This window comes from Crocuta crocuta, unplaced genomic scaffold (assembly GCF_008692635.1).
Source record: "Crocuta crocuta isolate KB4526 unplaced genomic scaffold, BGI_CrCroc_1.0 scaffold192, whole genome shotgun sequence".
Taxonomy (NCBI): Eukaryota; Metazoa; Chordata; class Mammalia; order Carnivora; family Hyaenidae; genus Crocuta; species Crocuta crocuta.
Genome location: NW_027528803.1, coordinates 2,299,127 through 2,323,336, shown reverse-complemented (window position 1 = coordinate 2,323,336; position 24,210 = coordinate 2,299,127). Strand labels below are relative to the sequence as shown.

Below are 24,210 nucleotides of genomic sequence, written 5' to 3'. Positions count from 1 at the left end.
TGTGTTCTTCATCAAAGGGTATAAATTAGCTAGTTGTCTTTGTTTGTATGATGCTAATGTCTGTTGATTATCATTGCCTAAATTAAGGATTTCACTAGGAGTTTGAAAAATGAGGAGTGCCTGGGGGGCTCGGTCAATTAAGCATCCGACTTCAGCTCAGGACATGATCTCACGGTTCGTGGGTTCGAGCCCCACCTCGGACTCTGTGCTGACAGCTCAGAGCCTGGAGCCTGTTTCAGATTCTGTGTTTCCCTCTCTCTCTACCCCTCCACCACTCATGCTCTGTTTCTCTCTGTCTCAATACTAAATAAAAAACATTTAAAAATTAAAAAAAAAGAAAAATGATATTTTTCTATGATTTTTTTCTTTGCTTCTTAGCCACATTTTTGCCATGGAGAGAAACATCTCCTCATTAATATTTGGTTGTCTGTGATATAGTTGTTGAGATAAAAGTCTGATTTTTTTTTCATTCACCAGTTTTAAATAGCTGGTTAGTTCAGATATCTTCCAAAAATGATGAATTAAAAAAATATTTTTGTATCTTGATAAACTCAGGAAATTAGACATGTAATGTTCTAATACATTGCAATGGTTATTCTTGTTAATGCTCAAATTTTGCCATTTGGGGGACAAATTTTGACTATGGGAGCCTTTTCAAGGGAGTTTATGACAAGACTCCAGCAGTCTTGTTTGTTTGTTTGTTTGGTTTTTCTTCCCAGCAGTCTTTGATAGTATCATTGCTTTTACATATGACAACATATTCTGTGTGTTTCCTAGATTCATCAATGGTTAACATTGTGTGACTGTTGTTTTATCTAGCTATTGATTGATTCATCTGGATTAAGATATACATATATATACCCATATAGTATTATGTTTATGTATATTGCTTTTCTAAAGCATTAGAGAGTAAAGTGAAGGAATCATGACCCTATATAATCCAAGTACTTCACTGTACCTCTCTTAAGAACAAAGCTATTATGCACATACCTCTGAAGAACAAAGGTATTATCGCAAATAACCACACCAGAAATATCAAATTTAAAATAATGATAAAATGCTATTATTTAAAATATATCCCATATTTGACCTTTGCCAACTGAATTATTCTAATTTGTCCTGCATAGCAATTTTTTTTTTCCCAATCTAGAATCCAATCTAGAATCATACATTGCATTCGGTTGGTATATCTAAGAAAGATTACATTGTAAAGATATGCATTGTCAGTATAAAACAATATTTCTGATTCAAATTTAGGGTTTCAGGAAAATTTTTAACCTAGTATCTTAAGTCTTACATCTGTAGGGTCTGTCTCTTATGTGGAAAAATTGGGTCCCAATGACAACTGGCACTCACTTTATTTTTTGATGACAGGGGATTTTGATTTTCTTATTTTTGCCATATCTATTATTACTTTATTTATTCTTTTATTAATTATTTTAAGATTTATCAAACCAACTTAAAAGCTTCAAAGATGGCAACCTTCACAAATTTATACATTTTAAACTTTTTCTAACATCTGAGCTCTTTCCATCTCCTTTAGTTCAAATCTTATTGCTGTAATTTCATGTCAATTACTTCTAGTTGAATAACAAAACTGGATGAGGTTAAAGTTGCTAAGGCAGCATTTAATCAGTAATCCATTGCACAGCCTCAGAGCAGATGTATTTTGCTCATCTGGTGAATTTGATGCTAATGTCTCTTTGCCCTCTTGTGAATTAAGGCAGTGCTTCTTCAGCCTGACATCTACACATATCATTTAGGAATCTTGTTAAAATGCAGATTCTGATTTAGTAGGTCTGAGGTGAGGCCTGAGTGTTCTGCATCTCTAACAAGGTCCTAGGAGATGTTGATGATGCTGGTTCCTGGATTGCACTTTGCAGTCAAATGCTCTACCCTTGAGCTATACTCCCTGGATTGCACTTTGAATAGCAAGATTGTAGGGTTTGGGGGCGAAGTTTAGGGTTTTATGGGCTAAGAATTTTTTTCAGATGATTGTTGTGCTACATTTCTTGTTTTTGTCATCTGTGATACTGTTTTATGGATATCGAGGTAGGTAAGGGAAGATGTGGCAGTACCAAAATGAAGGTGACTCTTTTCCCTGGGTTTCATTTTCTCGATTTTCCTATCCTCTTTATTGATGCCCTCTTTAGGCTGTCATTGGGAAAGAGCTCCTCTACTGAGTAGTCATTTGCACCCCAGTGCACTTTCTGTCCAACTGGTCTATCTCCTTTACCTTAGTTATTCTTGTCAGCACTCTCCATTTGGGCCCAAGGAATACCTGATTGCAGGTCATAATGACTTTACATGTAGTAATGTGACAATCACCATCGTTTGTAGTAAGGATGGCATTGTTAGGTTGCTTTCCAAGAGCAGTCTTTGAATTCATCTTTTCCTCCTTTTCATTACGTTGGCGGTACTATTGGTAATTTGGGGTGCTTAACATCTAGGACTTAATAACAGTTGTGATCTGTTGCATATTGTTTTGAACTGGGACACAATCTGTAACATTAGCTACTGCTAATGTACCTAATCCCATCAACAACTTTAAACAACATAGTTTCTCCTCCTCAAAGTACCACAGTGTTATTTCCTGATTTACCAGAAAGACTTGTACGGAAGTCTTCTGCACAGAAATAACTTTCACAATGTCTTTCATTTGACTGTATCTTGAAAATTTTTTTACAGTAGATGCTGCTGGAAGATGTCATGAATTTGGGGTCACTGAACTGCTGCTTCCTTGGCCCCTAATTCCAGCCTGTGGTGCAAGGCCCAGTTTTCTGAAACTGGGGGAGACCAAAGGTGAGTGAAAACCGGTTCCTTCCTCACTGCTCAGTCACTGAGATGCTGACTAAGACCTGCTTCCATGCCTGCAGCTCTTATATATGGTAATGTTGACCAAGTCAGGAACGGTGCATCTGCTGAGGGCTTTCTTGGGCCACCCTTCACTCCCGGGACCGGTCAGATTCAACCTTAATTTTCTTATCTGCAAAAACAGGGTAATGATACCTAGTTAACTGAAGTCAAGAAAATACATACAAAGGACAGAACACAAAACACACAAAATAGTTGCCAAAAAAGAGATGATTTTCGAAAATGTTTACTTAAATTTTCCATGAATTCAGACAGAAATGGCTGTGAGTTTAGCTAAGTTACTTAATACCTAGTGATTGCTTGCCACAACTAGAAATGGTCCAAAAACAATTCATGCTTTGCAGAGTAAAGCTGACATTAGCATTATTGTTTAGGAATCAGGCTTCATAGGCATGTGAAGGTAAGTTAATAAAGACAAAGGTTATTATGATTTGCATCTGTTAGGAGATTTCATTTTCCTCTAGAAGAGCCTAGAGTTATAAAGAAGAATGACCAAGACCTTCCTTCAAGTTCAATAGGTCCTACATATGGTACTAAAATTACTTGTCTCTCATATCAAAAGCTTCGCATGTCAAGAGCTAGATGGTGCGGGAACATGGTTATGTGAGACACAGTGTTCCACCTTTGCCCCATGATTTGAAAGCATTTGTCCCATAGGGCACCCTTCTTTCTTCTCATTTGTAGCCCTAAGTGCCTTGTGATATTTAACAACTTCTACATGCACATAGAAGGGCATATCTTCTAATGGAAGTGGAGCAAATAAGAAAAAGATGAATGCAAGAGAAGAGAAATTTATACATGGATGTTGAAAGATTTGTGAGGGTTCTCATGCTTATTCCCTTCTATGTTCTCTGATGACCCTGAGATATAAGGTCATCTACAGTGACTGAGGTGCCATTATGTTCTAGAGAAACTTTTAAGACAATGTATATTCACTTTTGGATATACAGAGAGAGGCTACATAAATGATTTATGGCATTAAACACCTGTAGATTACTTGATGATAATTGCAGAAGCGATTGCTATAGAAACATCTGATAGGGAAAAATATATCTCCAGTGATAAGGTTTAAGCCTCCCATATGGTAAAGTTTATTCTGTAGTAATAGGCTTTGGGAGTTTGTGATAAAAATGAGTTCAAAAGTTTTAAACCATCACTGTTTAGAGACACTGGTTAAAACCAAAGCAAACAAACCAAACAACAAACAGACACAACAAAAAATCAGTTCATACATACGTAGGTAGTACTCAGTGATAAAGTTGGTTTCAAAAATGATTAGAGTGTTCCATTAAAGGTGCCCATAGCTACATGATCTCTGTGAGCTGAATGTTCATGTTGCTAAGCTTATGTTCCTGCCATCAGAGAAAATATGCCTGTTGAAAGAAGTTTCTAAAAGTGATCAAAGAAAAATACATTTTTATTCCTTCAGAAGTATTTTTTTGAGGTGCTCCTTTTTTATAATNCTCTTTGACTCTTAGCTTTCTAACCTAATATTAGTAGAGCAAAAGCACTAGATACCATCCTTGCTCTGTTAAGTTCACAGAGGCAGCTGAAATTCCTTAGGCCAATTTTTGTACTTAGTACATGAGATTATGGGGTGGTTTCCACTTTCATTTAATAGCCTTTCAGAATTCAACTTGCTGTTGTATGTATTCATTCTGCCAAGCTTATTGTGCTATTTGTCTCGTATAAGACATGACATGGATAAACTTTCTTTTATCTCTTTCAGCTTAATTACATTTGATCTTCTCTGAATTATAATAGAAAGACTCATACTTATTCAAGATCTGGCAATATTTTCTAGTTATTGGAGGGGGAGGAGCTAGATTAATTTTGAAATAAATTTGGGAAAAGAAAAAGTATAGGAATTGTTGCATTACCCTTTGAGCTGATCTCTGTGGCTTCAGCAACCTCTCCTTTCCAGTCTGTTAATTGCTGATATCTTTGCAGTAGGCGTATTTGACCACAGAAGTCCCAGACTATCCACACAAGCAAACGAACAGTCAAACACAGAATGTTTCCATGGTTCTTTATTGCCAGTGAATGGAGTCCATCATTTTCAGAATCCTTGTTGTATTGTGTAACTTTTCTCTTTCTACTCCTTCCTAAACTTCTCCTTTTGGCAACATACAACTGCTATTCCCCAAAGACATTTATATACTTTATTTTTCCATGTAGCTATCCAATCTGCCGCAATTTGCAGCAATGCTTTTTCGTATCTCCCGTCCCCACACCCACACACCCACAAATGCACAAACACACTGTTGCAGATTAGCAAACTGTGGCTTTGTCCTTGAACCAGTCAGGCAAATTCATCTCTGTGTCACATATAGTTATTAAATTATTTGATTTCAATCAGTGCTATATTCGTGCATGTTTTACCATTTTACCTCCTCCTGCCCATTAGACTGTGTGCTTTTTGAAGGCAAAGACTGTGGCTTAAAAATGACTGCAGAGTTCAAAAACATATTAATTATTTTGTTTGAAGACTTATTTAAAAACATGGCCATTCTCTTCCTTTTTACTGAAAGTACCACCCGCTTAATTCTTGTTCTGCCTTTCTGCAAGCATCCCATAGACTTCTGTGATTGTAGTTACTGACATGGAAATGGTTCTCTTTACTCTGGGAATCTCCTTTGCAATTCGATGCTCATCTCACCATTCTGAAATATTTACTTCTAGAAAGTTTGAGAGTCAAATATTACTCTCATTTTTATTTTGAAAGCTGTTTTTCCAAATTAGCATCCATGATATAGAGTTGCTTCTTTTCAGTTCTCCCACTGTTTTGTTTTAAAAGAGAGAATAAATAATTAACAAATAGCTAAAGACAAGTCAAATGCTTTTTTAAAAATGTTACATAGGTAACTACTACGGGTGACTGGTTAGTTAGAGATACTTCACTCTACTGGGCAGTTTAATTTTACAGACATCACTGGAAATTCATTCGTGCATTTTGAATATTTTAGAAATTGCTTGATAAAATAACACACAAACAGGGAGAATAAAGATATGGACAAATTTCAAGTGGCTAGCTAGAGAGCCAAGGCTTACATTCTCCAAACACTCATTATCCCCGAACCTGAAAATAAATCGATGAATCAAGATGATGCATGAATGAAAAAGAATAATACTGGGACTGCCACCAAAGTTTCCTTTATAAAAGAAAAAGAAAAAGACTAAACAGCCATCGATAGCAGCGCTAGCATTAGAATTTCCTTCTTTTGTCACTTCTGAGTATATTTATTGTAGTTTGGTTTGGCTCCCTTCCTCCTCCTCTTGTTTTCACTTTGAATTAGGTCCAGGCTTTTTAGCTCCAGGGGAGCTAGTTGCGGTATTGAAATTGCCCTTTCATTTAAACACTGCTAATTGCAGCCACCATCACTAGTTCATAGACCATGGAAATTAATGATGGAAAAGACCTGTTAGATCATCTCTTCCATCTGATTCTGACAATACAGGATTATTTTTTACATTATGTCCTAGAATATTCTGCCTGGTTAATTTTAAGTGACTGAAATAATGGGGCTTTCACCATTTCCCTTGGGAGAGAGTTGTAGAGCCTAATAAACTTAGGACATGGATCTGAAGATCAGCCTAGATTTCCTTTTTACTTCATTTCATGCTGTTACTCATAGTTATACACCCTTGGGTCACTCTAAACAATTCCTTTACCTTCTCTATTCTATATGACAAATTTTCTGGCTAATGTCTTACAAAGGGCTCCAAAGATGGTTTTATTTGCATTTTTGGAGAAGGATATGGTGTTGGTTAATGGTGAGGCAAAATATAGCTTTTCGCTATTTCATAAATCATTCTTGTCCAAAAGGAGGCAAGAAAAAACTTTTAAACTAAATAAATAACCCTCAAGAAGGTGACTACTTGGATTATATCAGTATATTGTATTCTTCAGCTTAACAAGTATATTAAAAGTAAAACTTTGTCAAAATATTTTCCATGTCCTTTAAATACATCACTTCTTCTTCTTTTAAAAAAATGTTTATATATTTTTGAGAGACAGAGACAGAGTGTAATCAGGGGAGGGGCAGAGAGAGAGATGGAGACACAGAATCTGAGCAGGCTCCAGGCTCTAAGTTGTCACCACAGAGCCTGAAGTGGAGTTTGAATTCATGGACTGGGAGATCATGACCTGAGCTGAAGTTGGACCCTTAATGGATTGAGCCACCCCAGCACTCCTAAATATATCACTCCTATTCTGATTATGACTCCTTGAAATTTTGACAACGAGACCTGTTTTGAGACTCAATTTTTCTCTTCCATTACAGTGTTTACTTGTTCTCAAAGTGCAAACCTGCTATTTGTATTTATTCATTTAAAATATACTAGAACATGATTTTTATAAGTATTTGGTTTCTCATTGTTATTTAAGTGCAGTAAGCCTGACTTTGGATTATAAAGTGATAAAGTAGTCAATAATGTATCATGTAGTTTAGATTATGGTAGAGGGAGAAACATCTGGTCTCTATAAATGATAGATAATGAAAAGAAAGCATTATTACAATAAATGATGTACAATAAAAGTAAAAATCTTGTTCTGCTTGTTCTGTTATTGCATATTTAACAGCAGAGTTGATAGATTTCTAGGTTTTAGAAAATAGCATATTTTACAATTTTGTAAAAAATTATTATTACACATTTTATATGGCAATGATTCTGAATGAGTTATGAGCTAGTTACACATTATATCATAATAGGCAATATGGATAACAATTACCATTATTTTTGTAATATGAACTAATTTAAAATAATATAAATAATATAGTCCATGAGAGTAAGTTTCTCACCCATGTTAAGAAAAATGAAAGGTTCCACTCGCCAAAATGAGGCAATAGAAGCAATTTATTATAATCAGACTTTTTACAGGAATTCAGCTTAGAGTGTCCATATATTTAAATAGTATATAACATTTTAAAGAAATTTTAAGAGTCATATTTAATTTCTATCTCAAATTATGTGCGAAAAGGAAAATGAGTAATTAAGTTAGTTTCTAAATCTTCCCCTGACAAAAACTTTTCTTGTGTCATTATGTTCAATTTCAATGAGATACCATTCTACTCTTTAAGACTGTATTCAGTAATTTGATTAACTCGGAGATAAGGCAGTTTTTGTTTGTTGTCTACCCATGCTGTGTTTTCTTGTTCAACACAGAATCTTCTGCTTCTTATGTATTTTCATAAATTTTATTGAGTTTAGTTGGGGATCAAATTAAAATATCTTTACTGGACTGTTCAAACAAATTTTAAAATAGGTTAAGAATTCCCACACTCGCTCTTAGTTCTAAACTTTGGCGGGGGAAAGTCTGAATTTCTCATGATTAGTTTCAATGGAATTTCAGTTTTGCTTTTGTTACTCTGAAAATAAATCTCATTTATCTTACTTACAATATAGTATCAAGACATACACTTGTAGTATATATTTAGAGAAGAATGAACTTATTTCACATAGTTAAGAGGTAAAAAATGCTCACTCATTTTTGTTGATAAGGGAGAGAAATTAAAGCACTCCCCCTTGTAAGCTGTGCTTTTGTTGTTGTTTGTTTAGTGGTGTAGGGACTCAAATGCTTTATTTGATTTATTCAGAAACCCAGTGGACATTGAAAAGTTTGTCTTTATAATATCACTGCTAAGTTTGGATAGCAATTTCCATGTCCCCTATAATAGAGAATCACATAGAAGATCATTTAGTAGAAAAAGACAAGGAAAAGCAGAGGAAAAGATTGATGTAGAGGCTGCTTTTAGCCAACCAGCATGAGCAATGGAAACCTGAGTCAGGTAGAAGGGGCCACAGTGACCCCCCTGGCTGAATGCAAACAGGCCCATCAGGGCAACTCCTTTCGGAATATCCATAAGCCCGATGTGACCAATGGGTTACTCACATCCAGACACTGGTACGGAAAAAGGAAATTTCCATAGTTCCATACTCCCCACTGTCCCCTTTAGCTACAGCCCCCCACATTGCCTTCTCCCAGACAGTCTCTCCTTTGCTCTCCTGCCTGCTGCTCCCTGGCAGCGTGTTCAATAAACTTCTACCCACTTTGTTCTGTCATGGGTGAATTCTGTGGCCTGTGGCCTCCACCTGATTGGGTTATCCCACAATTGGATGTGTAAGGGAGCAGAGGAAGGAGGAAGTAGGACTAGTGATGTGTCCTTTCAGAAGTAAAAAGGGACACATTACAAATACCCTAGTGGCTTGACAAAGTCATTTAACCACTACGGCTTATCTATATAGTCATTCAGTGTAAATATGTAACCATTTTAGTTATTTATTCTCTCAAAAATCTTCATTAAGTTGTCTTTCTGTTACAAGTGAAGTTTATATAAGTTTTAAGATTTTTCTGACCCCTCCTGGGATGGAATGTTTTACTGTAAGACCTGTGGTGAAAAATGACTGGCCTGATTCCTGGTCACCCTATCAGGTTATCATGTTGATGGAGCTCAGTCTACAAAACCTCCCAGAGTTACTGCCTGCCATGTCCCTGTCTTATTGAAATCCAAGGCTCTTCCATTTCTATTTTTAAGAAATCATAAAGAATAACTTCTAGCTGAAGGCAGAATTCCAAAAATAACTGTACAGCTAAAGTTCTTTGTACAATTCCAAAATTATAAAATTGCCAGGGGTATTGCCAAGTTAATGCTCTTGTAGTAAACAAAACTTCTCTCAAGGATCAGCTTGATATGCAGAGGTCATGGTAGTGAATGTACTAAATAAATAATCAGAGGATAGAATTAAAAAATTCTATTAATGATTCCGGACATGGCTAGGAAGTGCTGTACCTTTAAGATTCAAAGGGTACGAATCACTCTTTTAGCATATGTTACATCTTTTTTATACCAACTGTTGGTGTTTCCTGAGGAGATTAAGGATAACCACAGAATATAAGCTTAAACTCTCTGGCAGTTCATTCAGAGAAAAGAAAAAAAAAAAAAAAGCCAAAAACCAAAGAAAGGAGTTTGTTGAATGATCCTGAGGCTGTTTTTCTAGCTCTATTGCTGCACAAATACTAACTTCTATTTTTAGGTACTGTAAGAAATAAGACAAGAGACAAGGTCTTCAGAGACTCATTAGGACCATTAGAAAAATGCTTCTAGCAGCTCCTATCAAAACAGCAGAAATAAATAAACTTTGTTCCTGGGACGTGGATTCACCATTTCTGTGGCCCCATTTCCAGATGATGTATTACAGTCATTATAGTCACCTCTGTAGGACACTGTGTACACAAAGTGTGAGAGCCTCACGTCGCAGTTCAGGGTGTTTCCTGATATATGGACCATTTGTCCTTGTCAGATTGTCCAAGGTGAAAGAATGAACTTTAAATATGAACCACTTTGAGGCAACAAAAATATAGGAAAATAAAATATTTTGTTTCACTCTCTCTTGCCACAAAGTGAAAATAAGAAGAAAAATAAGAATACTGCAAGAGAAAATGGAATAAATGATTAAAAGCCTTAAAAATAAATGTTACTTGTTTCATTTTTTAAAATCACTATTTAATAGAGATATCTTATAAAATCAAAATGTCAAAACCTGCTATTTGCAGGAAGTTGTGCTTAATAAAGAAAAATGTTCTATAGATTTGTATCAGGAAGGACTAAGACATTCTGTGTCAATGGTAGAAAAGCTGCAGGAGTGTCACATCTATTTCTTTATTTGATGTCATGTTACTTGTGTGACTTAAGTAAGTTTATGAGTGTTAGCTAATGGATGGATATTATTGGACATTTTTCTTTGAGAGATTCCAGAAAGTCTAGCAGAACTGAATATAGTATTTTGGATTAAATTTTACCATGTATATGTAAAACACAATACATGTTTACATTTAAAAAACTAGTTACTAAATAAATCTTATTGTACATTGTACTCAACCTTCTGCTTGTCATTGAAGGAAATTGTACCTGTATCAGCCCAGGTCTTTCTGTTCTAGAACAGTAGCCCAAAGTAATGCCTAGTGATATTATCACCAGTTTTTTTTTTTTTTTTATTCCCACGAAACCCTTTTTCATTGTTAAAGATAACTTGCTGGAGTTAATGTTAATGTATGTTAATGTAATGAATTTATTTCCTTAATTTGTCATTTAATTTGTCCATATCAAAGAATAATAGTGGTTTAAGTCAGTGTCTAGCAAAGAAACCAAAAGTATACCAAGTAATTCTCTAAAGGACAAGTAAGTAGGGGATTAAGTAGAAATACACCTAAAAATGGTAGAAGTATAAACAGTAGATAGTGAGGCAATCCAGAGATTAGCTAACACAAGAAGCAGTAATCATTCAATGAAATGGAAGGACACAGGAAGGACACAAGGTGACTTTAGCCCAGGATGTGGCCACTCAGGAGAAGCACAGGGAACTTCCAGTAGGTATTTGGGACTGTGGATGAGAGATAGCCATTGCTCAAGATGCCACTAATGCAGAGAAAGGGAGACGCAGATCTGATCTGCTTTCTCCACCAAGCCAGTACACTCCAATCCCTTGCCAGTGCCGCCTAATGAATCTTAGTTCATTGACAAAAGTATGGGAAAACTTAGTTTGCAGGAGTGAACCATAATGGAGTTTCCCCTGAAGGAGAAGAAAGAGAAGTGGATCTGAAAGCAACAGAAAAATGCCTAGCACAATAGCAAATAGCACTCTTATAAACTGCATGGCAGAGTAATTTAACAACCAGCTGGAAGAATCTACATTCTGGAAAACCATCTAAACCAAATCAGGAAATGAGTATGCCATTTGATTGAATTTTTACCGTGAAGCAAAACTTAATCTAACTACAGTGAAAATACACAGGTGATTCTATCAAAAGATAGACTTGAAGGGGGACTTGCCATCAAATTGATAAATATTACTAAACACACACACACACACATAGATACACACATGTACAATAGTACACACATATGCCCACACTCCAAACCATGCTTCTCAGTTTTGTCAATCTACTGATGCTTTATAGGACTTTTAAGAACAACAATTACATTTACAAAATGTCATTTAGATTTGTTACTTTGAAGAACTTTTGCATTTCCATAAAAAAGTATAGCTACTTCTTTTTTGGAAGCATTCTACGTGGCAGGGATGGTAGAAAGAATCCTTACATACTAGGAGGTAAATATTTATGAGCTGACTTACAACTCTAGGATTCTTTAAGTGAGAGTATCTATCATATTAGTAATAGTTCTATTCCTTCAACATCAAAGTGACTTAGAGATTCCACAGAAATGCCTGTGATATGATTTCAGTGTGTGAATTTAGAAGGGTAAATCATGGTGCCTGGGTGGCTCCTTCCATTGAGTGTTCTACTTCTGCTCAGGTCATGATCTCACAGTCTGTGGGTTCAAGCCCCACATCAGGTTCTGTGCTGACAGCTAGCTCAGAGCCTGGAGCCTGCTTCAGATTCTGTGTCTCCCTCTAGCTCTCTGCCCCTCCCCCACTTGTGCTCTCTTTCTGTCTCTCTCTCTGTCTCTGCCTCTCTCTCTCTCTCTCCCCCTCACTCTCTTTATCTCTCTTTTGCTCCAAAATAAATAAACATTAGAAACAATTTAGAAGGGTAAATCATCCCTAGTTGATAATGTGTAGGAATTTTGAGGTAAAACTAAAAGTTTGGATTTTCTTTTGTTACTGAAATAGTATTTGAAATATACACTTTCCTTTTTCTTTTATCTTGAGTCTACACAGGTTGGATATCCTGTATTTTCTCTGGCTAAAATATTTGTCATTGTTTTTATAGGTACTATAAGATATTGGTTACAAGAAATGATCACTTGCTGCCATTAGTAATTTTGAGCTAATGATGGAAATTCTGCTCTAAGGTTTATTTTCTACAACTACTTTTTTAGACATATTAGGGCAAAATAAATTTGAAGTACCCATTGATGTAAAAAGCAAAAATTTCAAGAATGAGAAAAGGTAACTAAGAAATGACTGCTTATTTAGCAGCCCTTATAATAACCCTAAATAGTTAATCCAATTGTTTTTACTAGTTATAAACACTAACGTTTCATAAGTATACACTTGAAAAAATAGGTCATACTGCCTTAATTTGAATCAATCAAGCATTATCACTTAAAACGTTGGCCATATTTTATATACATATACAATTATACAATAATTGAATCATTTTCCTCAATATATGATCAGACTATAATGTAGTTTATTTTCATATAGTTTACTTACCAGTACTAAAATAACAAGGAGCAAATTAACTAAAAATATGAAAATGTAATTGAAAACTAAAAACTAAAAAAAGCAGGTATGAAATATATATAAATACAATATATTAAGGCTCTATATTGGTCTCTATTACATTAGGTTCTCATAGATACTTCATTACATATGGAATAATGTTTAAATACAATATCAATGACTTTTCATGTTCTTTATACTTTAAAAAGTGTTAGTATGAGGCTGGGTTATTTAATACTTCACATAACAATTTTTTCTCAGAATTGTGTATCACAAATATTTTGCGTCTGGCATCTATTAGTCAGTGTGGGTTATGCGATTTATTTTATATTTTCCCAGATGTCCAGGAATCTCAGAGATATATTTGAGATTTGTTGATAAGTAAATATGTTTATCTGGTCTATAAATATAATCCCAGAAATCTCTTCTACATGATGTATTTTTTAGTCCTCATGTTAATGAGTTTAGGTGAATATTTTATTACACGTATTTAAGTCCTTTCTAGGCAACATAGTACAGAAACAAACAAACAAACAAAAGCATTTATAAGAGGCATATAAGCAAGGTCCCTAAGATGGTCACTGATGGATATTTTACTAGAAGCGCTCATGTAAGATCATTTAGTCCTTCAATAGCTTTTTCTTCAGTACTAAGCACCTCATACTCTGCTTCAACCTTTACTGTAACTATGTGTGTACCTCTGACAATAACAGTGACATTCTATTCTTGTCTTTTGATATCAAAAAGGAAGAAACCATGTTTTTACTAGTTTCAGAAAATATATAAATTAAAATCATAAAAAGCACACATTCACAGATACTCAGGTTAATGACAATAACAATAATAGCACTTGCATAGTTTCTCTCAACAGGAATTGCACTGCTTCCCTTCCCTTCACACTAAAGACCATAGAAGCACAAATCAAGTAAAAGGGGTCTTTTAGCATCAGACCTGTCAAAAAACAGTGACACGTTTTAATTTGTTGCCATTGTTGTCAAATCATATTTGAATCCTTGTCTAAGAGTATCTTCTCCAGGGTGGATGACCTCAACCTCATCTGTAACCCACCTCCTCTTTGAAACACCCTTAACTAAATTCTCTGAAATAGTTCAAGAAGTTGACAAAGGTTGCTACTTGCGTTTTACTTTGAGAGTAAATATAAGTATTTGGGTGAAGAAGAACCTGACATAATCTGTACTAATCAAGCTTGCTTTGGTTCCAATAGCACAACAGGAGGCTATTGGAAATGCCCCCACCCCATCCCTGTGCAGAATAATTAAGGCTGAGATTGGTTTGAATTCTTTTATAATTATCCCTCTCACCATGCAGTTGGGCTTGAGAACTTAATTACAACCATTTTCATGCCTGTAATGCAGAAATGATCTCCCCATTACGTACAGTTTGACAAGTCTTTAGAAAGATGTTAGATGATGGTCCCTGGCTATATATATTCCCTCCCCTTGACAGTAGCTGAATGTCTATGAAGCAATTTTTAATGTTTTAGAAAGTGTTTCAATAATTTCTACATAACCACAGAGGAGAAACAGGTGAAACTATTCAAAGATTAGACTTTTATAACAACGATGCTTAACATAGGGCTGGAAGTCTTTGCAAATCATCATAGGTGTTATTACTGAACATATAGCAATTTGCAGTTTTGAAAAAGGTACATCTTGTTTGCTTCAAAATGCAGGAAAATTCATCTTAACAACTCTCTTCTCCCTATAAAATTACATTAAAATTTACTCTAAGAAAATCTAGTTTCTGAATGAACACCAATTCCCTAAAATCCTGAAATTTTTATTGCAAAAATATAGGTAAAAATGATTGAATGGTACTTATCATTATAAAGTTGTATTGTTTAGAGGATAAAAAGTAATAATTTCACTATATTTTTCCTTTAAAGGACCACCAAGTTATGATGTGCTGGCCAGACATCATGTTTGAACAGTGTTTTTGGATTTTGACAATGACTAACTTGACATACTATATTTATGTCAGAAATGTACAATTTATTTAGCTTGGAAATCAAACAGAATGGATTAAGCTTAAAATAGAGCTCACTGATTTATATAGTTTTAAATGACAATATTATGGCAGTAGAATTACCAGTTTTTGAAGTTCCTCTCCCAAGCCTCCAGAACTTTCATTTTTGTTATAATGTAATCTTTCAGTGTCCTTATTTTGTTTACTTTCTTTCTTTTGAACTGTGCAGTCTGTTTAATTTATAGCTTTTAACCATATCAGAATTCTTCTTATGTATAAATAGTATATCAACATGCTGCTTCTGGGCAAACTCTCAACTATTTACAAACATTCAGGGAAGAAAATTTCACATATTTGACCAGAGGTCTTAGGGTTACTTTGGGGTGATTATACTGTCAATTTAATTTTGCCATGAATGAGCATAAGTAAGTGACAATACAACATTCTCATATTTTTAGGATTGTGTTTAGGTCACACGTGAACCCTACTTTATCCAAACAATATAACACCTTTATTCAAAATTAACCCACTAGTCATTTTTTTTTGCAATAACTGAAAGGTATCTCAGAGTGACAAAGATCTACCAAGCGAACCACTTTCCCAAAAAAATTGTGATGATCAACTGTCTAAAATACTTGGGCCATGAACTGGTTTATACGAGTATATTCTTTACGAGATTAGGGTTCTGAATCTAAGAAGACAAAGATGTACAAGGAAGGTTGGTTTTCTTATTAAATTTTTTAATATTTATTTATCAGAGAGAGAGAGAGAGAGAGAGATTGAGCAGGGAAGGGGCAGAGAGCTAGAGGGAGACACAGAATCTGAAATAGGATCCAGGCTCCGAGCTGTCAGCACAAAGCTTGACCTCGGGGCTCAAACTCGAGAACCGCAAGATCATGACCTGAGCCAAAGTCGGACACTTAACTGACTGAGCCACTCAGGTGCCCTGGAAGGTAGCTTTGTATAAGAATACAAAACTCATGGTGGGAACACTGTGGTTATAGTATAATAGCTCAGAAAATGGAAAATTAAAAAAGCATGTAGCAGTCATGGCTCCATACAGCCAGACACCCATCAGGAATTCTCTCTGATTAAAAAATCATGAATTGTGTATAAACTGGGACAGTTCTGCTCCCAAGGATTGATACTACTTCATTCTCTGCTCTACTTCCTAAGCTGTTGGCCCCACCCACCAAGTCATTGCTACCCTGAAGCAATCTCTTACTGGGAGAACATTTTGCCAGCTAGAGAAGTTGAAAGGAGACATCGCTTTAGTTTTCAGCCAAGCCAGTCCTTAGGTAAACATAATTCCTTCAGGTGTTCCTTGAAACTGGACACTTCCCTCTTCGATAAATTTCTCTCCTCCCCAGTTTTATCGTACACAATTAAAAGAGACATTTGGCACTTTTTACATGCTGCCTGGAAATCTTCAAAGCCACTTGCCCAAGCTCATTAGCCTTATTTTCAAATTGCGCACATTACCATAGGCAGCAGTGTTGCCAAATGCCTGCCACTTTATGATGTGTGTCACCTTTTCTCAGCATTCAGTCATTTCCTCACTGCCTTTTAAGCTTCCCAGAACAGTGCCCTTGCTACTCAGGCCATTTCCACCCTCCAGTCTAGAACAAATACCAAATATTTGAGATTTGGTACAGTTTTTTAAAATGTAGCAGTAGATAACTGAAACACTACTTCATCATGTGGCTTACACTCACATGCCGACTGTGTGTGCACACAGCCTATAGCAAAAACGTAAGTATACATTTTTGTTGTTGTTGATAGATTGCTATTTGCCTTAAATTCTCTAACCAGTAATTTAGTTTTAGCTGGAAACTCTCCGGCCTCTGGCTACTACTGCCCTGTAAATGCTTTCTATTACTTTCAGAAGCAATCTTAATTTTCTTCAAAATCTTTTCCAAAACATGGATTACAGGTGCAGGCAAAATAAAATAAGAATAAACACAAGATGAATATTTTTAGACCATGAACATTTGAAAACAGCATTTCGGTTTCCATATAAATATTCTCATTCTATTTGAGTATAGCTTACATTATTATTATTTGGAAAGTCATTTTTCATTGTTTATTCAAATTAGGATTCTTTTATATCTGAGCCTATTCTGTATAAGCACAAGATGAGACATAAGATTGGCCTGGCCATTGCTCCAGTTTCCCCTGTTAACACATTAACCTCTAAGAATTCATGTCCAACTGCAGATTTCCACCCAAAGTGTCCCTGAAACTACCCTGGGAATCCATTATGTCATGAAACATTGTATCCTAGCTTAGCAATACCATTGTGAGGTTAATTTCTTCCTTATATGATTAGATATCATAACTGATTATTTAAAGCTTCATCATTTCAATCCTCTCAACTTCCTCTTCTCTATTTTTTTGTGATGGAATTTGAAGAAACCTGAAATTAAACATTGTTATGCTTTCTAATGTCATTTTTCCTTTTGCATCACTATATTTCTATTAAGTTAGTACCAATGCAAAGCCCCTCAATTTCCTGATTTTTTCCCACTTTTGACTTAATTCTGTAAAAATCAATACTTATTGATTCTTGTAATATTTCATTAGTTAAAATAGTTCTTAAGTTATGAATTCATCATATTATTTTGGTGTATAGCTTAGTTTTTGATTTCTTGAGATTATTATCTACACCATTTACTTTTAGAGTTTTTCTTTTTAATCATGAAATGTAAATGTTCAAATTTTTCCTGAGTAAAACTTAGAAGAATTTTAGAGTGAAATCATTTTATTGATTTCTCCATAGTAATTGATCATTTCATTTTATATCTTCTTTATCCTAGAGCTTACAAAAAACTTCTTAATTTCAAGTTACTAGCTTAGACTTCTAAGAATCATCCATTTTGATTTCTTTTTTAATGTTTATTTATTTTGGAGTGAAAGAGTGTGAGTGGGGGAGGGGCAGAGAGAGAGGGAAACACAATCTGAAGCCAGCTCCAGGCTCTGAGCTATCAGTACAGAGCCCAACGTAAGCCTCAAACCCATGAACTGCAAGATCTTGACCTAAGCCAAAGTCCAATGCTTAACCTACTGAGACACCTAGGCACCCCAAGAATCATCCATTTGGAATTCTCTCTTGCGCCCTGTTGACCACAAAAGCAAGTATTTTGGACCCTGGTACCAGGAGCAACTACATGGACTTGCAACTTACACTTACAAAGATCTCATGTTTGGTTTAATGTTCAACTGCCACTATCTTGAAATTCTTAATTTTGAATAAGAGGCCCCCAATTTTCATTTGAGGGCCTTAATATCTCAATTTGAATTGGAGCTATGCCTATATCTAGTTGAAATTCTCTTCTTGTTCCCTGAACTAAGTGATTCTCCTTCCATCTAGGAAAGGGAGTGCAGTGCTAGCACCCACCTCCTCTTACTGGGAGAGTCTCTGCGTAAACATTTATGCACCTCGTAACCCCAATATAAAATACTAATTGACAACTGGCTAGCACAGGGTATGAAAGAACCATTACCTAATCTTTTCTCTCCTTTGATTTTTGTTAAAACAAATATTCAAACGCATATTTCAGTTGCTCTAAGTTGCATTCAGAATACATTTTTTCTAAAATGTTTTAATTTTACTATGTCAATTAACATCACATAAATGTTGAGTCTCTGGCATAATATATTTGACCTACTATTTGACCTTTAAGGTTTGCTAACTATCAATCTACATACAGGGATTAAATGCAATGTAATATTTTGATTGTATCAATTTACTGTAAATTAATATACCTAATTTATCATTTTGGTTTAAAAGTAACTTTTATCAGAAACCTCTGGCTGGCTCCACAGAACCATCTACATAAAAGGAAATACAATACTGAAATATATTTTGAATGCAAATTAAATATGAACATAAGTGACTGCATATTACTTCATATTTACTCATTCTTTCTGACAAATGTTTGTGTTTTCTAACAAATTTATGTTGCAAAGTAACCTAAAAATAATTAGGAATATACTCTCAGTGTCCACTATTCAGGGTATCAGCAAATCCTTAAATTAGGGAAAGAAATATGGTGCAATGAGATCTCAAAATTGTAAGTTATATAGTAACTAATCTTTGAATTACTTGGTAATATCAAGTATAATTATCAAGTAATTTGTAGGAACATGTAATTCCCTTGTAATTATAGAGCTATTACAGATGCCCTACAAAATAGGACGCTAGTACAGCCTTACCAATCTAGAATCATTGCCTTTTTTTTTCTAACATTCACTGACTGAGATATTCATGAATGAAACATCTGACTTCTAAGTGAAAAGCTCCAGATGCATTATATACAATAGCCTTTCTTTCAATCAAAAGTATGTTTTATTCTCATCAGATGTAGAGAGATCCCTCCCATCATTGACTATAAAAACATTCTGAATTGCTATTCTCCATGTATAATTATTATATGAAAAATGGTGTAAGTATACAAAAATGGTTTATAATATTATATTTAGTCTTAACTTCCTCAAACAAATTCTGCTTTGTATATAGTGTTACCATTCTCTCTCATCAAAGAATATTTGAGTGATCCAGTGTATTTTGGAAGAAATCTGCAAATAAATGAATAAATTTTCAGTAAGTGCTTTCAACAGAAATGACAATATAACATGAACTAAAATGGTAAATTATAGCATTTTGAAATTAACAAAATCCAAGTAGACAAGGTTCTATTTGTAAGATTTATTTTTGTGTGTGTGCTACCTTTTCACCGAAAGCATAGTCTATCATAGTCCCTGGAATTATGTAGGGAACATAGCTCAATGTCTCATTTATTTCCATTTCTGGGCTTAATTATGGTTACTGACATTGGAAGTCACCAGAACCACCCAGAACTACTATGTCAGCTATTGCTCTCATTGCTCTGATTCTCAGTTCTCTCTTTTTTGGCCAATAAAGATTTTACTTTTTCCCCCCTTTTTTTTATGAGATTGGCCATATATTTCAAAAATGATTCAGGTCATTGAACATGACCTGCCACATTGCCTGAATTAGAAGCCTCCTACTTGATCCTCTATGCTTAAATAGTGTACAAAAACAAGTAAATGGATTATGGTTAAAAAAATCCTCAAGCCCAATTGGTTCTCTAATTGATAATTACAACTTAACTAGACTCTTCTTTTTTCAACTTCCTCACATATTTATTATTTGACCCTTAATATGGGATACCTGTTTAAAAATTTATTTACTTATTTTTAAAAATTCTATTTTATTTCAGAACCTCTGCCAGAGTTTTTTCATCATTAATACATGGGTTTTTATTTTTATTGAAATATATTTGAGATATAACATTGTATACATTTAAGATGTATGACATGCCAATTTGATACACTTGTTTCCTGTAATATGATTGCCATTGTAGGAATAGCACCTCTATCATGTCACCTAAGTTTCATTTCTTTTTTGTGGTGGGAACAGTTAAGTCTTTTAGCAAGTTTGATGATTATAATACAATGTTATTGCCTATATTCACTCCAGGACTTATATGTGTACTGGTTGTAAGTTTTTACCCTTAACACATCTGCTAGAGTTTTGAAAGACCGATTCTAAAAATAAACAAGGAAGAGCTGTTTCATGAAGAATTGAAAAACAATTAGGGAATAGTACATTCAATAGACTAATTGTAATGAGCTAAAATGGTGATTTGTAGCCCACATTCATTCAAGTAATAGCAAGTTTTTTGAGTTTTTTTAATACAATTTTTTCAATAAACACTCTGTCTCATTTCAATTATTGTTGTTATTTCTGCATTTCAGTTTATATAATGTAAGATCAGGGAAGTAAACTATAAGACCTGACATTTTTTCATAGTAAAAAATAATTGTCAGCATGGAATGTGTGAAGCAGAGCAGACAAAATAGTAACTAAGATATGTTATTTGTCCCTGTTGTTTCATAAGAATAAAGAAAATGAGGACCAATAAATTGTTTAGTAACACGGATCAATGGCAGTGCTAGAGATGGTGTGTGGTCTTCTAACTCCCATTCATTTTTTTTTTTCTACCATATCAAGCTGATTCTAATCTCTAGCTGTATTTAAAGTTAGCTTTCACTTAATATTTTATTTTTATTTTTTTAATATTAAGTCTTTTTTTAATGTTTTATTTATTTCTGAGAGAAAGAGAGAGAGAGAGCGTGAGCAGGGGAGGGTCAGAGAGAGAGGGAGGTGCAGAATCTGAAGCAAGCTCCAGGCTCTGAGCTAGCAGTCAGCACAGAGCCCAACGCGGGGCTCGAACCCACAAACCATGAGATCATGACCTGAGCCGAAGTTGGACGCTTAACCAACTGAGCCACCCAAGTGCCCCTTGCTTACTTTATTTAAAGATAGCTTTTTGATTATTTATGCCTATTGATAAAAGAAACAGAAGATTTAGAAGTAGAAGGACAGAAACACTGTGGGTGATATTCTACCCAGCCCATAATAAATTATTGTCCTGGCTATGTTCTATTCTTTTAGATTTTGCCACATATTTAGAATTCTGTAAGATCAATTTTACAGAGGAAATTGTTAGAATTTATTTACCTTTTCACCTTTAGGAAAAGTAAGATTATACACAACCAATATGCAACATGAGATCATATATCCAAAGCTGAATGAAATGCAGAATGATGCGTGTTTGACCCTTATTATTTTATATTATGGTTTCTTTTCAATTGTACCAAAATATACTATACAAATTATATCTAATATAATTTATGGTATTTGAAAATAATTGTTTAAAATGAATGTGCAAATTATTTACATTTTATTTCATTTTACCAGAGACTATACCTTTCCACATAAAGGTGATAGAACATTAATTCTGACATTTTTCATTATCAGCCTAATGAAGTGGAGAGCATATTACATTGAATATAAAGATGCCTGGATTTTAACTCTAGTTCTAAAATCACGTACGCATGTGAATTTTGAGAAGCTATTTAACCTAGTCTTTCTCTCAGTTCTGCAAAACAACTCCCGTTCTTACTCTGAACTATTTGAAAAATGATAAAATTGGACTAAATGACCTATAAGGTCCCAAGTCTAATGTGCTATGATTTTAATGCATGTGCATGTAATACATTTCTACGCAGCTAAGATACATTGGTATTCAGCGTGTTACAAGGTTCCCAATTCTTATTTATAAGACATAGATTCAGGGTAATGTAGTGTGGCAGGAAATACATAATAAATACATGAATGAATAATGCAGAGTCCTTGATCCTTAACCCTTACCAACGTCTCTCATTAATTGAACGGCTAATTTTGAAGTAAGCAACAAATACAGTATCTGGTTCATTCAATTTAACTTTTAAATGAAGAGGCTCCTACTGAGAACTTAAAACATAACACTTTATTATCTAAAACGAAGCATTATGTCCACAAACTTCAAATCTTACTTTTTTTTTTTTTAATCCTGCCATGTTCATTTAGGGAAAATCTAGACCATATTTATATCCCATCCCAACCCAGAGCTTTATTACCTATTCTTACCCAACATGCAAACCATAAAGGGGACAAAAAGAATGCTTATTAGTGAAACACATAAATGTCTTCTCAAAGGAGAGTAAGAAAGAAAATAAAACAAATCTGTGTAAACAATATTGTTGCTGAGTTTGCATAGTTAAGAAACACACTTTCCTTTGACTTAAGAAAAACATTTTATTAGTAAAAAATACTGGCAAATTCCTTAATACTGGCTATTTACAAGTTATGCAATTTACTTTCTCAGCTCAGGCAGACTATGAAATTTAAATTTTTAGCTGAACCTCATGAGTTATAGCTTCACCCATTGTTCCTCTCTCTAGTTCATCCACTTAAATGTAATCCATAACGCAAGGCTATATCACTTCAGAGAGAAAATATTCACTGTTTCCCAAGATGATGCTACTCTTAGTGTCTCTGATTAAATGTGAATCTCTCTTAATATATTAACATGTTCATCAGAAGACAGAAAGTGACTATTTACTTTGATCTCCCCACCAAAATATTCATTCTGAAAAACATTTTTAAAAAATTGAAAAAAGTTGCCCTGAACTTAATAACTTTTTTCCCCATTTAAAAATTTTTATAATTTGTGAAATTACAACAATTTTGTATATGCTAGATAAAAACATTTTATTAGATAAATATTACATTAATATCTTTTCATAGTTTGTGTTTTGCCTACTCATTTTCTCACTTTCTAAAATGTATTTTTTTTAATTTTAGGGAAGTTTTAAATTTACAGAAAAATTAAAAAGATAGAATAAAGAGTTCACATGTACCCTGCATCCAGTTTCTTCTATATTCAACATCTTTTGTAATGTGTTTTTGTTACAGTTAATGAGCCAATATTGATGCATTATTACTAACTAAAGTCTGTACTTTATTCAGATTTCCTTAGTTTTTACCTATTATCTTTTTTCTGTTTAAGGATCCCATTGAAGATACTATGTCACATTTAACTTCCATGTCTCAAAGCTGAGGTTCCTCTTCACTGTTAAAGTTCCTCAGATTTTTCTTATTGAAGAAAAATCCTCAGATTTTCTTAACAAACCTTTGCATTGTTAAGGAGTGCTCAAAAGGAATTTTGTAGAATGTACCTCAATTGTGATTATTTTGTCATGATTTGTCTTGTTATATAGATTTTTAGAAGCAAGACCACAGAGAAAAGGTGTCATTCTTATTATCTCTTATCCAGAGTACATGCTATCATGATGATTTGTCATTGTTGATATTGACCTTGGTCAGCGAGCTGAGGAGGTATTTGTCAGGTTTCTCCACTGCAAAGTTATTCTTTTCCTTCTTGCACATGCTGTACTCTTTGGAAGGAAGTTACTATGTGTAGCTCACACTTACAGAATAGACACTAATAAGGACAGCTTATCTCTACAGATATTTATGGGCATCTATATATCTATATTATTTATAACTTTTTCATCTGGATATTTGTCTCTGGTCCTTCTATTTATCTTATTATTGTGGTAAAATATATGTAACATAAATTTTACTGTTTTAACCCTTTGTAAGTGCTACTGAGCTCAGTGGCATCACATACATTCATATTTCTGTGCACTGTCACTGCAACCATTACCAGACTATTGTTTATCTTCCTAACTTGAACCTCCATACCCATTAAACACTGACTCACAATTCTTCTCTTTTTGAGCCCCTGA

At 34.4% G+C, this 24,210-nt stretch overlaps 1 long non-coding RNA gene across 1 annotated transcript in view; it reads left to right on the top strand.

The window, feature by feature from the left end:
• The window catches only part of LOC144224609 (uncharacterized), a 44,041-nt gene that overhangs the window by 1,699 nt on the left and 18,132 nt on the right, over positions 1–24,210 (top strand). Inside the window, exon 2 of the long non-coding RNA XR_013333089.1 lies at positions 2,689–2,802. This is a non-coding gene — a long non-coding RNA (uncharacterized LOC144224609). The remainder of the gene's footprint in view (positions 1–2,688; positions 2,803–24,210) is intronic.